This window comes from Molothrus ater, chromosome 12 (genome assembly GCF_012460135.2).
Source record: "Molothrus ater isolate BHLD 08-10-18 breed brown headed cowbird chromosome 12, BPBGC_Mater_1.1, whole genome shotgun sequence".
NCBI classification, from domain to species: domain Eukaryota; kingdom Metazoa; phylum Chordata; class Aves; order Passeriformes; family Icteridae; genus Molothrus; species Molothrus ater.
Window position 1 is genome coordinate 17,777,538 of NC_050489.2, and position 15,464 is coordinate 17,793,001.

The 15,464-nt window shown below is 42.3% G+C and overlaps 1 protein-coding gene and 1 long non-coding RNA gene across 4 annotated transcripts in view; one reads left to right on the forward strand and one right to left on the reverse strand.

Annotated features, from left to right (window-relative positions):
• Positions 1-8,481, reverse strand: part of KCNG4 (potassium voltage-gated channel modifier subfamily G member 4) — a 26,853-nt gene extending 18,372 nt beyond the window's left edge. For 2 of the 3 annotated variants that reach the window (XM_036390620.2, XM_036390618.2), the window contains exon 1: positions 8,354-8,481. The gene's annotated coding sequence lies outside the window, so the exon portion shown is untranslated. Of the gene's footprint in view, positions 1-1,248; positions 1,297-4,289; positions 4,334-8,353 lie in introns of those variants that run through there. The other variant, XM_036390621.2, reaches the window with a different exon arrangement.
• The window catches only part of LOC129046814 (uncharacterized), a 17,713-nt gene extending 2,695 nt beyond the window's left edge, over positions 1-15,018 (forward strand). Inside the window, exons 2-3 of the long non-coding RNA XR_008508585.1 lie at positions 12,890-13,059; positions 14,383-15,018. This is a non-coding gene — a long non-coding RNA (uncharacterized LOC129046814). The remainder of the gene's footprint in view (positions 1-12,889; positions 13,060-14,382) is intronic.
• Positions 15,019-15,464: the final 446 nt, after the last annotated feature.

Here is a 15,464-nt window from a genome sequence, read left to right on the forward strand (position 1 = left end):
TCTGTGGGAAATCTCCTCAGCACTGATATCTCTCAGCAGGTGAGAAAAGCAAATTCCTGGCTCAGTTCTCACATTTGCTGAGGTGTTTTTTCACTTTCTAAAAAAACTTCATCACTGCTGCTGTAGTTTTCCTTTTAAATTCTCCATGCCCTTTTCAGCATGAAGTTGATAATCCTTAATTTCTTTCTCTGTTCTCTGTTTCCCTCACAATTTCTGGAATTGCTCCCTCCTTGCTCTTTAGCCATCTGGTTATATCAGCTCCTTACACACCCTTTATGCCTTAAATGCAGTTTCCATATGCCTCACTGATTTGTTGGCATGGATGACATTCCTCTCTCCTCCTTGTTTCCCTCCTTGGGTAGCTTTGTCCTTCTCCTGTGATTTGCTTTAGTCCTCTGTTGGAATCCTGGATGCTGAGAATTTTAAACTTTCTGTGCTGAAGGGCACAGACCCACAGGAAAATAGTGAAAATATTTGACCTGAGGCTGTGGAGAAAGCTTCCAAAATGGATTGATAGCACTGGGATTATGGGCGTGCAGTTTGATTAGAAGTGTGTAATATCACAGGGTAGAAAACTTAGAGTTTGGGGTTTTAGAATAGAGTAATATATATGGGGCAAGATGGAGGTTTTAGGGTGGAGGCTGGTTGTTCTTTTCCACCTTCTTCTCCGTGGGTTTGGGTGGTATTTTGTAATTGCACACAAAAGTCCACATTGCGACTTTGAGTGAGCAGTTATGGGGTTAAAAATGAAAATAATTTAGGTGTCATTTCTTAATTGGATAGTTTAGCCTTAAAGGACCTTTCATAGGAAGATAGTTAGCCATTTTGTAGCTTGTTAGAAGAACTCAGGACTTGTAATACAGATAAGAAATAATAAACACCTGAGTCTGAATGCAAAATATCGTCTGGAGAGCTTCGATCCCGAGGCAGAGGCAGAAAAAAGGAGCCCAGAGCTGGCAGCCCTTCCTCTCCCCCTGGTGCAGAGCAAGGACAGGGCGCTGCTGCTGAGGAAGGAGCAGAGCAGAAGGAGGCGCTTGCCCAGCAGGCTGGAGCCCTCGTGGCTGTGATGGCTCAGCTCAAACCCCGTCCCTGGGACAGGAGAACCTGGCAGAGCTGTCCTTTGAAGGCAGCACATTTCCCCCCCAGATTTCAGTCATTAGAGCCCTCACAGGACCTTTATTCAGGGACTGATAAGAGTTGATGCTGCAGGAGGTGGAAAGCTGGTGGTGTTCACTGTCCCTTGCTCACCTGTGATTTCACCTCTCCTGTTTTGCTCTCTGCAGCTATGCCAGCATCCTGTATGAAAAGCAGATACAGACAGAAAACAGAGATTTCTGGGTTTTTTCCACAGAGCACATAATAAAACTGTAGAATTTATGGGCACATGCTGCTGCAGTGGCCAAAAGTGTAAAGTATTTAGAAAAGAACTGAGAAATTTATGCAATGAAGGTTCCCTAGGCAGATCCAATGTCTGGCACAGACAGTCAGCAACCCACCTATTCCTGGGCACCAGGGAGATGTTTTAGCACAACCTGGATGTTTTTCCTGTTCTTTTTCCCCCAGAATTCTTGAGGGATGATGTACAGGGGGCTGCTGGTGTGACCTTGTGTTTGTGCTGAGACACCTGAGGGCAGCCTGGGCTCTCTGAGGTTGGTGCTGCACCTTTGGGTTGATCATGCCACATTTACCTGACAATATTCCTCTGTCAGAAGAGCCAAAAAGATCTGAATTATCTGTTTACATCCATATGTGCATGTATAGAATCTCCAGACCAATGATGTCTGTTTATAATGGGCAATCTCACTCAGAAATGCTCAGTGCTTCCAGCCTCCCAACCATCCTGCAGGGAGCAGCTTGTAATTTAATAAAAGCACTGTTGTCAATCCTCCTCCCTCCCCAAGCAGGCTTTTTGTGATGCTTAAATATAATACCAAGATAATTGCTTTGCCTGGCATCTCTAACACAAGATGCATTTCAGGCTTTTAAAGTCAGGGGGAAAACAAAAGTGCAAATCAAAATAATTATTTAAGGAAATATGACTGCACTGGAAAAGAGGAGGGAAAAAATGAGGAAAAGAAATTAATTTTCAAAGCCTCCTCATTCATTGGCTTAGAAATCAGCATCTTCAGTGCTGCATCTTCAGTGGGTGCAATTTCAACACAAAATTGTTTGATGCTCTTTCTTTTACTGATTGAGTGCACAGCCTGTTGTCTGTGAGCTCTGTTTCTCCTTTAAGCCTCAGCCAAGGTATAGGTCTGGCCCTTCTAAGGTTCTTTATGTTTGTGCCATGTGAATGCTGATGATAAATAAAACAATTTTTCGGTTATTTGGAAAAAAAACAACAAAAAATTACATGTGATTGAAAAGAGCATTTAAACGCCCAAGAATTCATTTAAATGCTTCCATTGTGTTCATTGGTGGTTGGCACTTCTGGAATTAATTGGAATTAGATAGCCTTGTTACATGGAAATTCAGCCTCTTTTCAGATCCCTCTGCTACTCATGGGCCATAAAGAATAGCTTGGCCTCCTTTTCTCCATTTAATTATGACATTACACATTGCAAGGTAAACTTTAAGGATTGATGCCAACGTTTTATTCAGTCCAGCGATGTCTGCTTCATGTTCCTGTTTATTCCCCCATAATTTGCCTTTATGAAGCAATAGAAATCCCCTCTCTTGCCAAATGCCTCGTTTGTATGAATAATTAAATTGACAGTAAAGCACTCGATCCACCTCTTCATTATTCAAGTCTTCCCAAGTTGCAGCATTATTGATTCCAGCAGAATAATGCTGCAATGGCCCAGGAACACGTGGTAAATCAGGCTGTGGGTACCCAAGGTTTGTTAAACATTTTATAAAATATTGCTGGTTCATCCCTGTCCTTGGAAACCCCAGCCGTGATCCACAGTTCTGTTGTGCCACAAATTGTCTTGGAAGACTGGGTCACATATCACTGGCAGTGTTTTATTCCTTATTTCCTTCATTGCCTTTGTTTCTTTTTTCTCTGAAAAGTTTCTTTTTTCTCTGTCAACTCTGATGAAAGCGGTAAAGGGGTCACATCTGAATTACCATTGAAGCAAATGAATGATTTGGGGCATTTCTTTGCTATGTAAATGTAAAATAATGTTCATGACGTGTAACACACACATTTCTGTGTCGTTTCTCTCCTCTCCATGCATGGAAACTGAACCTGTGCCAACTTTGCTGAAGTTTCCTCAAGTTTTCTGTGCTCTTTTCCTCTGGGCTATCTAGAAAATTATGCCTGTTAAAAACAGTGGCTGAGGAAAGGAATCCTAAAGGGATCATCATTCCTCCATGGACCCCAATGAATTTTGCATAAGGGATGAATCACTTAGGTTTAAAAGGGTTTAAGGAATTAAAATGTTGTGTGGCATGGGCAGAGGAAAAGCTGAGTGCCAGGCTTGGGGCTGAGTGCTGTTTCCTCTCCACACAGTGGGAGATGGATCAGGAGGCAATGCCCCGATGTTGTGGGATCAGGATTTAGACAGAGGCAGTCCCAGCTCTGCCCTGACTGGAGAACAGGACCCAGAAAATCTGAAATCTCCTGATTCCAGCTCTGGTGAGCAGCTTCACCCTGAGCTCCACTCACAAGCCTGGAGAAAAGGAGACTCAGGGCTGCCCCCATCACTCTCTGCAGCTCCTGAAAGGTGCCTGTGCTCAGCTGGGCCTGGGCTCTGTCTCCAGCAGCACTGACACAACCAGAGCACACAGCCTCAAGGGAAATACAGGTTGGATAGCAGGAAAAAGTTTCTCACAGAAAGGGTGATAAAGTTCTGGAATGTTCTGCCTGGGGAGGTGGTGGAGTCCCCATCCCTGGGTGTGTTTAACAAAGCCTGGATGTGGCACTGGGAGCCAGGGTTCAGTTGAGGGGTTGGGGATGGGCTGGACTCGATGATCTTGAAGGTCTCTTCCAACCCAGGGATTCTGTGAATTCTCTTTGAGGAAGGTAACCATTGGTTTGAGGAAGGTTTTCTGCCATGTCTGAGCACCTGGAGGTCCAAACCAAAGGGCACATCTGAGCACATGCACATCAGGAAACAAATCTGGTCAGCATTTTTGACCTCACTGAAAGGTTGGCAACCAAGTGGTTTGAAAGAGAGGCCTGGTGATAATCAGCAGGAGGCTGCTGCTGATAAATGAAGTTTTCCCTCCATTTTCTCTCCAGCTCTGCAGGCACATTTGGACTGTGCATTTTGATGTTTCTCTCAGAGCTGGAAACCTCTTGACAACATAAACTGTGAGGAAAACTATATAAATGCTTTTCTTACCGAGTGCTTTTTATTTCAGTTCCAGAGCATTTCTGAATCACACCATTCTCTTGACTGATACCAAGGGACTCATTTCAGTGGTGCAGCTCAGGATCACTGAAATACCACAAATATCCAATATAGAGCACAGGATACAGCCACAGAGATAATAACTTCTCTTTCTGGTGACCCTCTAAAACCTGATACTTGACTGTTTTGAGTGCCAAGATTGGGTTTTTTACCATTTTCATGCATTTCTACAGCCCGGAACAGCAGAGATGATTAAGACAGAAAAAGGTTTGATTCAAAGAGAAGCTGTCTGAAGGGTGTCTGCACAGGGCCAGGTGACAGAGGGACTGTCCCTGTGACACCATGAGTTAGAGAAAATTGCACCATTTCAGGATTTGAAGAGGCAAATGGACAGAAAAATGTGTTAATTTTCTAGGAAGAAAATCTGAAGAAGATTTTAACCAGATGTTGCAAGAGCTCTGCTATAGATGTGTCTGCCTACCAGTACTGTTATTTTTTGGGCTCTGCCTGTACACACAGACACACACCTGACTTACAGTGCACCCTGAAGTATCTGCTGTTGGCTGGTGTAAAATCAAAAGGGAAAAGGTAATATTGTGGTCACAATCCAGTTGCCATGGTAAAAATCTCTCTTTGTCATCCCAGCCATACCACTCAGTATCTCTGTGCCTCACTTTCCTAGCCATAAATCAAACAAATATAATTGCTGTGGTCTTGTAAGAACTGTGTTTGTAATACTGAAACATGAAAACAGACTCCCATTCAGGAGATATTAAAAAGTTGATCTTCAACCAATTCTGCTGGAGAAGACAGCTTTTTAACAGGTGGGTAAGTTACTAGAAAGACCGATTATTAAAAGTTATCTAGCTCAAGAATAAAACACAGAAGTGCTTTCAGCTTCCAAACAGAAAGAGAAATAGTGTTAAAATTCCATTAGCTACTGTGACAAACTGCCAGATTAAAACATGAATTGCTAAGCAGGTGAGGTGGGTTTGAATACTGAATGCTGTTGATTTTTTTCCCCACTCCTCTTATAATTTATTTCTCAAATAATTTAAAACTAGTGAAGGAAGGTCTGAGAATATTTTTTTTCTTTTAGTTTTTACTGGTGAGATTGATTTCTTCCTCTTGTTTTTCTTAATACCATACTTTTTAAATTACCATACAAATCCAGTTCTCCATTTATGATGCATTAAATGTAAAAAAAAAAATTAAAAAAATCATTCCAATTATGTTTCTTCCCAAGCCTTGAGACCTTGTGTTAAAAGCAATATGCATAAAACTCATTGTTGTGTATTTAGCACCACACTGTTCTTAAAAAGTACCCTTGAGCTCTTCTTAATAACTTGGCTGGTTCTCCTTGGGATCTGTATTTTAATCCATGAAATGTTAGCCTTGTTGAGGCTGAAATATAAAGATGTTATCTGATCGTGTAAGAACTCTTGGAAGCAGAAGCTGTGCTTGCAGAGCAGCCCCTGCAGAGCTGGGAGAGCAGCCCAGGCTCTGCCCCTGAAGGGCGCTGCCCTTTCCCCTTGGAGAGGGAAGGAGAGAGATTTTCCCCCTTGTGTGAGTCCCTGGCTCTGCTTTGGGGATGAATTTATGAGGCTGACACTAAACATCTTTTAAACTCCCATCACCAGGGGAGGAACCTGTTTAGGAAGGACATTGAGATGCTTGAGCACATCCAGAGGAGGCCACAAGGCTAGTGAGGGGCTGGGAACACAAACCCTGTGAGAAATGTTTGAAGGAGCTGGGGCTCTTTAGCCTGGAGAAGAGGAGCCTTAGGTCACAGACACATTTTATGAAAAATCCTTTTATTAGGATTTTTCTCCTGAGAAGCTGAGAGGCCTCAGAAATGAAATGTAACCAATGGTTATCTGCTGCTGTGGAATGCAACAGGTGCATCTGGGATTGGTCCCATGTGGTTGTGTTTAATTAGTGGCCAATCACAGCCCAGCTGTCTTGGACTATGGTCAGTCACAAGATTTTATGATCATTCCATTCTTTTTTCCTTTCAAGCCTTCTGATGAAATCCTTTCTTCTATTCTTTTAGTGTAGTTTTAATACAATACATATATCATAAAATAATAAATCAGCCTTCTGAAACATGGAGTCAACATTCTCATCTCTTCTCTCATCCTGAGACCCCTGTGAGCACCACCACGGCCTTGGAGGTGACCTTAATGCTCTCTACACCTTCCTCAAGGGAGGTTGCAGACAGTGGGGTTGGTCTCTCCCAGAACCAGAGGACAGTCTCCAGCTACAGCAGGGAAGGTACAGGTTGGATATTAGGAAGAAATTTTTCACTGAAAGAATAATGAAGTACTGGAATGCTCTCCCCAGGGAGGTGGTGGAATCACCATCTCTGGATGTGTTTTAGAAAAGCCTGGACATGGCACTGGGTGCTATGGTCTGGTCGAGGTGTTAGGGCATAGGTTGGACTCTGTGATCTTAGAGGTCTCTTCCAACCTCATTATTCTGGGATTCTGTGAACCAAGCCCTTCCCTCACCCCCCTCATCAGACCTCCAGCCCATCCAGCAGCCCTGGTGCTTTGCAGCTTTGTGTTTCAAAAGTGAATTTGCAGCCTTGGTTTGCCTGTTCCTCCCTCCACAGCCTTCCCCTGTGTGTTTGGAATTCCCATTCCCCACCTGGGGACAGACCCCTCCAGCACCCAGGGCTGCCAGAAACAAAACCCTGCACACTGCAAGCCCCAGAGGGTGGCTCAGGTTCCTGTCCTGCTGTCAATAATCCCACTTTTCCTTGACCTCTGGCTGCTTCATCACCCCTTGGTGCAGAGGAGCTTTTGCACTGATTGAAGGCACTCTAGAGCTGGCTTGGCACGAGGATTAGGAACTTTAGGAAGGTCTAAGTGCTCCTTGTGAGCTGCCCTGCCCAAAGCTGGCAGTACCTCCTGTAAAGTGATCATTCTGCTCCCTCCATCTGGATTCCCCACCTCCTCTTATCCTACAGAGTCATGAGGGCTTATCAGCTGTGGCTGCTAAAAGGGCAGGGAGGAAAAATAATCAGCAAATGTTTCATTCACCACAATCTAAAAATTGCCATCACACTGAGTCAGCAAAGGTGGGACTGGGCAAGGGATGGATCTGTGAGTCATGTTTATAACCCAGCTTTTGTTGTAAACACTACAAAGATGCATTAATTAACAATAAAATCAAGGGAAATGCCTGGCAGGATAGATACAGAGACAGAGCTAGAGAGATTAGAGAAGATGGAAGGCACTTGTAAACTCAGGCTGAACCTGAGGAAATGACTGTGTGTCCACTGTGGGGGATTAATCTAAAGCAAACCAGGCATGAAGTAGGAAGAGGGATGAATGCAATGAAAAGCAAGAGTCAGGAAAGCAGAAATGCTGGCTGGTTTTACAGCATGTTAGGCTAGCATACAGCAAAACAGAAAGTGACTCCATTTGTTCAGTTTATCCACCAAACAAATCAAAAGGTGCTTGTGGAGATTTTTGCAAAGATGCAATGGATCATGGATAAATGGGAGTACTGCTAAAACCTCACCTCCTGTGGCTTTGGATTTCATTGTTTGAAAGGGATTTACAGATTTGAAGTGAATGGGGCTGACAAAATCATTTAAAGACATGAAAGTTTTCTCTTATGAAGAAAAGGTAAAAGAATTTAGAAGATTATGGGTGACACCACCCATCCACAGCTGTTGAGTGGCTTTTAGCATGAGGTGAAAGAAAATCCTTCTCTCAGTGTTTCAGGGAAGACCTAAAATTTCATCTGAATGCCTGAACTAGACAACAGAAAATATCTTAAATAAAATACCACGTGGGCTCCTGAAGGAAAAGGAGTTTTTCCAGTGAAGTTGCTCGTCTCCCTAAAAGTTTTGTCCTCATCCAGTGCTGGTTTGGATGAGGTAAGCAGGGCAGGATGGGATTGGAGAGGATGGTTTTCCCCTTGGCTGGAGTGAGGACAAGACACACTGCTGCAAACTAAAAGCAACACCCCCTGCTCCCTATTAGGCAGCACAAACAGCACTCAGAGCATTTCCACATCCACTCATCTCTTTTAAGCTCTCTTACCTGGAGCTTAAATGACAGATCCTCCTGTTTCTGCAGTGCTTTCTTCCTAGCTCCTTTCAATAATTCATATTCATCTACACCTCATTCCTGGGCTCCTTTTCATTGCTCCTTTGATAAACAACAAGAGCTGAAGTGTGCAGGAGATGCTGAGCTATGACCGTGGCTCCAAACACTCCTGGTGCTGAGGGAAATAATTTCATTACCACTTGGGCTCTTACTGCTTGCCTGGGAAATATCCAGGCAGTGCCTGACACAGAAATGTGTGGCACCAAGAGAGGGAGAAAAGGGTCTACAGTGTTTCCTCATGCATTCAAAGCAGAATTTTCACAGCTCATTTTAACCATTTTGCACGGAAAAACACAATAAATGTGTCCTTTTCTTAAAGCAAGCAGAAATTATCATGTTATTTGTTTTTACCCTCAGCAGTGTTTAGACCCAGGCTGCAGAAACTCCAAGTCCCTTGGAATTTTACATTAGTGCATACATTTTGTTAGCAGCCTGTGCCCAGAACAAATTCTGTCTCCAAGATGTCACTGTTTAGAACTTTCCTTTTTAGCAGTGATGTGGAAGGACTTCAGTAAATGGCAGCACTTGGCCCAGCTCCATCTCACTGAACAGGGACTAATTTGAATTTTATTCATTCCAGACTATTTCTTTCCACAGCAGAGAACAAGAAACTACTTAGAGGGTGATAGAGATCTCTCCTGTTGCTTGTCCTTCCCTTCTGGGCATTTAGCTGGCCAAAAGGGCCTGTCTTTCAACCCTAATGACCTCCAATAAATAACTGCACTCAGTGGCCCAGCCCAGGCTTTGTGTGTGGGTGTCGATTTTCCTTCTGGTAATATTTAATCTGCTGAAGGGATTGGAAATAGGAAAAGATTTTGATTAGAATGAAATCACCCAAATTGCCCTAAGCTCCTAAAGTAATGCAGGCAGCAGAAGTGCCAGTGAGCTTTCCCTGATTCCATTCTTGGTGGAGTCCTTCAAGACAGCCCTGGTTTCTCACCACGTCCTGGATGAGTCTCCATAACCCTCCTCACTCTGCTGGGCTTTGCTGGAATAGTTTTGCACTATTTCTGCAGCAATTGTGCTGTTCAGAGGAACCTTCCTCAGCCTGTTTCTGCCCTCCAGGAGTCATCCCCGTGTATTGGACCAGGGAGATGGAACCAAGAATTAAAGTGTATTTTTTCTTTGTTAGGTGACAGCACAGGGTGCTCTTGTTTTGCTCTCCTCTTTTACTGCAAAACCTTGTGAAATCAGTGCAGGCCCTTCCTTCTCTCACCTGTAATTCCCCAGCAGGCAAAACCAGGGAGAGTGCTTGAGGTGATGTGATCTGCACAGCAGATTAGCAGAGGGTCCTCAGCCCGTGCTGAACAACGACAGGAAAATGCACTTGGCTGCTTCACTCAGCACCCCCTGCTTGGACTCAGGGGCAGAGCTGCTGCTGGGCCTGAGGCTGCTGCTCTCCTCCAGCCTTGGGGAAGCACAAGAAGCAGCTAAATCATCAATTTCTGCCTTGTCAACAGAACTGATCAAAAGGTTCAGGCAGAGTTCAGTGAGGAGCTGAGGGACCCAAGGGCAAGGAGGGCAGAGCTTGGACTGTGAGTTCTTCATTACTGGTGACAGGAGAAGGAAAAGCTAAAGCTGATTAGAAAAATAACAAGTGCTATAATGTTTTGCTGGGTTTAGGGTGAGATCTTAATTTTAAGAAAAGCTTTGGATCCCAAAGGTTATTTTCTGCTGGCTGCAGGGTTTTGGAAGGACTGGTGCATTCCAGATTCACATTCTGGTGGTGCTCCTAATTATTGTCCTGTTACAGAAGTGGTTTTGTTTTCATGGGAGGTGGTATTAGCCCATAACTTAAATGACAGCTCAGAGGAAGAAGTGTTTCAGGACATAAAACCACCTCTGTAGCACATCTGCCTTGCTGGGGACTTTCTGAGATGTTTTTTTATTTTAATTTCCAGCAAAACCCAATGTTTTCTTACTCTGATATTTCCCAGAGATCAATGCTGGCTCTCTGGTGTCTAATACGAGATTGTTTTCCCTTCAACTGGTCTTTAGTGGTGCTGCAGCAGAGCAGGAATGGACTGGAGCAGCCTCTTGTTTGGTGCACACACAGGACAAACAGATGGCTGTTGTCTTGGGAAGTTCGCCCTGGAAATAGATGCAGAAGTCTAAGTCAGACTAATGGGAAAATATTTCCCATTTTCAAGGCAAAACTTGGTCTCTGGTTTCACTGAGAGGCCCTGGAGTGAATCCCCATAATTGTCATTAATTGGCCAATTGCCTGATACAGATAATGGAAGGGCCAAATCCTGTTTTCCTCAGTCCCAGGGTTGTTCTTTTTGCTCCAGTCCCCTGTGAAGGAATTTTGAATGTCTTAGAGACAGGACTTCTGAGTTTTTTAGATGCTGCAGTTTATTGTTTTTATCTTTTACATAGACAGGAAGGGTGAGTTCAACTCTCATCTTTACTGTATGTTGAGAAGGTTACACAACCTCTAGTTACAAAGACTTTTTAAGGATTTATTGGCTAATAAACCACTGCTAACGAGAATATTTCTGTTTTTTACTTAATTTTTAAATACTTTGTCTTATGGACTCATGCTACAGTGTAAGCATTTTTAGTTAATTATGTTATGACACACAAACTTACAGTACTGCATTCTAAACTTCTTGTTTACTTCTGCAATTACTTTAAACTTTCTTCTCCTTAACGTGTCTCTGCTTTAAACTATAAATCCACATTCTCGCTTCTAGCACGTAAGTTTGGAAGACCTTTCTAAGTCTCTGAGTTTCTAAAACCTTTTCTATGGTCTTAGATCAAATCCTGTGTTTAATTCTAAACTTTGACTTAGAGTTGTGAGAATTGCCTGCGTTTCAGATTCAGGATGGTGTCCTGTAGGTGTGAGCAGAAAATGGGGACACGAGCAAGGCAAGCAGGGTCTGCCAGCACTGCCTGGAGGAGGGAAAGGCCCCTGTGTTTCCAGGGCACCAAAGTTCTGAGAATTCCCTGCATTTTGGATTTAGCAGCCTGGCTGGTGTCCTGTAAGTGTCAGCATCAGTCACAGCTTCAGCTCTAAATTCACTCCAGGCACTAAAACCCTTTGGCTGCTATTAACACATCTTAAGCTAATGAGTCCCTGGAATTGTAATTCCTTCCAGAAGCTATTTGCAATGGACTTAGCTGGCTAATGGTTATATGTTTGAACTTCATCCTTTCATAATAAATTCCACTGCTAATTCCTGGCTTTCCTGAAGCTTTGTTCTGCCAGATTCAAACCGTGGATCTCTCCTGGGATGCCTTCAGAGCAAGAGCAGGCTGCTGATTTGTAGGCAGGAGCCACACACCTTTATAAAAGATTCAAAATACCTTGTTTTAAAAAGGTTTTAATTTCATTACAATCACAGCTCTAACAAAAAGCTGGGTGCAACACTTACTGTTTGTTCAATAAGTGTTCTGATTTTCTGTGCCAGTCGACAGAACCTGGAGTGAATTTGTTATGAGGGGCGAGCTCCTCTAGTTGGAGATGCAGTCTGGAGCTACAGGCATTCCCATATACTTTTATTTCCATTAAATTCAAGTTTTTTAATATCAGTTTTACCCAGCTGATGCCAGGCACGCAGAATGCTGATTTCCTACTGGCCCTTTTGGGGTGAGCAGCTCACCCTTTGTGATTGTCCTTTATCTCACCCTGCTGAGGATGAGGGGGATGTGCCACAAGGGCAGCAAATTTTCTTTTCTTTATATATATATATATATATATATATATATATATATATATATTTGACTATGGTTTAGTTTGTTTAAGCTGACTTAAAGACAAAAATAGACCTTGTCCATCCCTTTGATTTCCCCTAAGGGTTATTTCTTAGTTTGAGTGTGGATTCTTCAGAAACACAGACCCATGAGTGACCCACTAAAGATGCAGAAATCATAAGAAAGCCCTAAAAAGTTCCAGTTGGTTTGTGATTAGCATTTTTTAATCATTGTTTGGTCATTTTTATGCAGAAGCCATAACCACCTCCATTATCTGCCTCACAGTTCAAAATTAACAGCAAAGTGATTTTATCAGCATTCCTTGTAACATCTGTTTCAGATAAAAACAAGAGGAAAAAAATCCAAATTAATTTGTGGATAGGTTTGCTTTGAAAATACATGAGACAATTCCCATGGTTCCATTTTCTTACAGCAGTCCCATGCTGTGCTGTTTATTATTCCTGTATTTCTGATATTTAGAATTCAGGGTTTTTAGGGACAGAAGTGCTTCAGTACCTGCATCAGTAAGGAATAAGTCCAGCTGAGTGCTTGAAGTTGCAGAGTCTGGAATGCCTGGTCCATGCTGGAGGTAAAATGAAGGCACACATTAAAGGATACTCAGCCTTCTAGGAGGTTTTTGGGTTTTTTGTATTTCTAGTTTTTAGGTGTTAATTTCTTGATCATATCTATCTGGGATTATTTCAGATGGTGTTGTTTAATACTGATTAACAATTGACCTTTAATTTTTGTCTATTCATTTGTCTTTTTACCTAGACAAAAATATGATTTCTGACAGGGTCCAGCTCTGACATGCTGCCCAGGAGAGTAAGTTGTGACTTTTTGGCATCATTTCCATTTGTAGCTTCATTCCTGCATCTGATTTTATCCCCTGAAGAGCAAAGCTATTATATTCCATGGGACTACACCAGCAAAAAGAGATTGAAGTGAGTAGAGAATCAGTCCAGGGATTTGGAAACATTTTTATTGCATTGACACATTTTCATTTAATTTTCTTGTTTTAAACCATTTGCTTGTGCAAAATATCATTATTGCAAAACAAATGGAATCATCACATTTATGAATGGAAGAGAACACTGCTGTCAATCTTAATATTCTTCATTGCTTCATCCTTTTTCAGTCTTGTCCCACTGTTGCTAATTTTGTTCTTTTTAAGGAAAAGTTGTTTTTACTTATCTGTTATTCAAGTTGATTCTGGGCAATTTTAACCCATGTCAGATACCCCACTCTGTCAGAGGAGGAAAGCTGGGCTCCTAAAATGATTTAATCCAGTGAGTTATCCCACAGGATAACTGGGAATGTTTCCAGGGGGATGGGGAAGCAATCGGCACTGAGCCATTGGGTCAGCCATGGCTGGCACCTCCTCTGGCAGGAGAGACCCCTCTCTCTATGAAAAACCAATAAAAAAAGGGGTCAGAAATGTCAGGTCACCTCAAATCCCTGTTAAACCCTCTCCAATTTAGTGCATTTTTCTTTGGAGGCAGCAGAGTTATGGTGACAAGAATAGTTTTACTCATTGCCAAATCTTGGTTTTGCTCAGTTTTTGGAACTTTTCTGCTCTGACATTTAACGAAGGAAAACACCTCTCCTGCCAAAGACAGTTTAACCTCCCTCTAACAGACAGCCCTGCTGCTGTAAAATATATTATTAATGCTTTAATCAAGCAGCAGTGCTTTGATTAATGTCTTCTCCTGACTCACGAGCAGCGAGGGAGCATCATTAAAACCAGAAGTTGAGTCATGGAAAGAGACATGGCAGGAGAGGAGATTCAGGGTCTGTCATCAAGGAGCTCATCTCCTCTCTGGTGTCGTGTTTGGAGTCACCTGGCTGGTGTTGTTTGCCTCCTTCCTCCCCCTCATCCCTCCTGCCTGGCTTTGTGCCCCTGGCAAAGCTGAAACCCGAGCCTGGGGCTCCCTTCCTGCAGGGATCCATCACAGCCCCTCTGTTGTGTTTGTGCTGCCCCCAGACAGGGGAAGGAATTGTGAATCTGACTCCATGTGCTCAGAAGGCTACATTATATTATATTATATTATATTATATTATATTATATTATATTATATTATATTATATTATATTATATTATATTATATTATATTATATTATATTATATTATATCACATTACATTACATTATATCATATCAGATCATATCATATTATAGAATGCTATACTAAACTATACTAAAAAATACAGAAAGGATACAGACAGAAGGCTAAAAAGATAATAATGAAAACTTATGACTCTTTCCAGACACTGATTGGCCCTGATTGGCCAAAGAGTGAAAACAACTCACAGCAGAATCCAATGGAACAATCACCTGTGGGTGAACAGTCTCCAAACACATTCCACATGAACACAACACAGGAGAAGCAAATGAGATAATTGTTGTTTTCCTTTTTCTCTGAGGCTTCTCAGCTTCCCAGGAGAAAAATCCTGGAAGGTGAAGGGATTTTTCACAGAATGTGAATGTGATGCCCCTGGACCTGCAGGAGAGCAGCACTCAAAAAACAGAGCCCAAAACCACAGCCAAATAAACATCTTGTTAGGAATCAAAGTGTTTTTCCTGCACTGGCAAAGATCATTTTTATACCGAGTGAGGAATTTGATAAATACTCCTATTTATGTCATTTCAAAAGCTTTTTATTTTTATGCAGAGGGTGATATATAAAGAATATTTCCTTGCTGCCATTTATGTATGGATCACTTTTATGCATGTTGGATAAGAAGTTTTCTTTGCCTCTACTATTTAACACTATATAACTTAATTTTCTTAATTCTTGTTGCTTGTATTGGACATCTTTATGAGCATAAATAAATACACTTGTGCATACCTACTCTAGGATATAGACGTGTCACCAATGGTGAATGAGGAATGATTTTGAGAAATATGAGGGGAGAAAAATCATTTCTCTAGTTCCTTTAACAAATTTTGGGGCTCTCCCTAGGCAGGAATGGGGAGTTTTCTCTTTAACACTGATTTGCAAACTGCAGAAATCATTTTCTGCATCATCACATTTCAGTGTTAGAATTTCCTTTAAAGGGATGTCCCATGCTCCACGTTATTTTCTGTTTTCAAGACAGTTATTTTGAGAGAATTCATGCCCTTTTACAAAGGAGAGAAATCAGGGGGCAGCAATTTCCCTGGTGGATTATTCACAGCAGAGAACCCAAGGGGTTGTTCTAGACATGGCTCAGAGCTCACAAGCAGCAAATTTCAGGCTCAGCTCTAAGTTTTGTCCTTTTAATACAAAGTTCCAGGTTCCGTGCAAACTGATGTGAGAGCTGGGCTGGTTTAGAGGTGTTAACAAAAGCCCAGTGATTACGGGCAATAT